Raw genomic sequence first — 1,165 nt, 5'->3', positions numbered from 1 at the left:
CCTTTTTCCTGTTAGAACAGGTCCAGAGGAGGCCACAGGAGATGCTGGGAGGGCTGGAGCCCCTCTGCTGGGAGGGGGGGCTGAGAGAGTTGGGGGGTTCAGCCTGGAGAAGAGAAGGCTCCGGGGAGACCTTGGAGCCCCTTCCAGTCCCTCAAGGGGCTCCAGGAGAGATGGGGAGGGACTCTGGATCAGGGAGGGGAGCCATAGGATGGGAGGGAATGGTTTTAAACCAAAAAAAAAGGGGAGATTGAGCTGAGATGTGAGAAAGAACTTGTTTGGTGTGAGGGTGGTGAGAGCCTGGCCCAGGTTGCCCCGAGAAGCTGTGGCTGCCCCATCCCTGGAGGGGTTCAAGGGCAGGTTGGAGGGGGCTTTGGGCAACCTGGTCTCACTGAAGATGTCCCAGCCACTGGAAGGGATGGAACTGGATAAGCTTTAAGGTCCCTTCCAACCCAAAACGTGCTGTGATTCTGTGGCGATTCCAGCCCTTCCCTGGGTTGGAGGGGACCTTTAAGTTCATCAAGACCAACCATCAACCCAACACCGACCAACCCACCACTGACCCGTGTCCCTCAGCAACGGCTTTTAGATCCCTCCAGGGATGGTATTTGGGGAGGGGAGCCATGGGGAAGAACTTGTTTGGTGTGAGGGTGGTGAGAGCCTGGCCCAGGTTGCCCCGAGAAGCTGTGGCTGCCCCATCCCTGGAGGGGTTCAAGGGCAGGTTGGAGGGGGCTTGGAGCAACCTGGGCTGGTGGGAGGTGTCCCTGCCCAGGGACTGGAACTAGATGATCTTCAAGGTCTTTTCCAACCCAAACCATTCCATGATTTGCCTGTCCCCTTCCCTCCCCTCTCCTGAGTGACCCCCCCCTGGGGTTTCTGACACAGACACGGTGGGGTCTCTGGGACCCCAGAGGGGGTGGGCATCAGCCCCACCGTCCCCAGAGCCTGGAGGGGGGGGGACAGAGCTCTCCTTTCCCCCCTGCCGTGCCTCAGTTTCCCTGGCAGAGGGGCAGCAGCAGCCCCTGCCAGCTCAGGTGGGTGAAATCTGGGGAGATTCACCCCTGGTTTGAGGGGGGGGTGGTGGGTTGTGTGCGGTGTGAGACTGGGATGACTGGGATTTTTTCTCCATCTCCTGCTGGGATGCGTTGGGATGGAGCCCCCCCCCCCC

This window comes from Calidris pugnax, unplaced genomic scaffold, assembly GCF_001431845.1.
Source record: "Calidris pugnax isolate Ruff unplaced genomic scaffold, ASM143184v1 scaffold214, whole genome shotgun sequence".
Taxonomy (NCBI): domain Eukaryota; kingdom Metazoa; phylum Chordata; class Aves; order Charadriiformes; family Scolopacidae; genus Calidris; species Calidris pugnax.
This window is presented reverse-complemented; position numbering follows the sequence as displayed.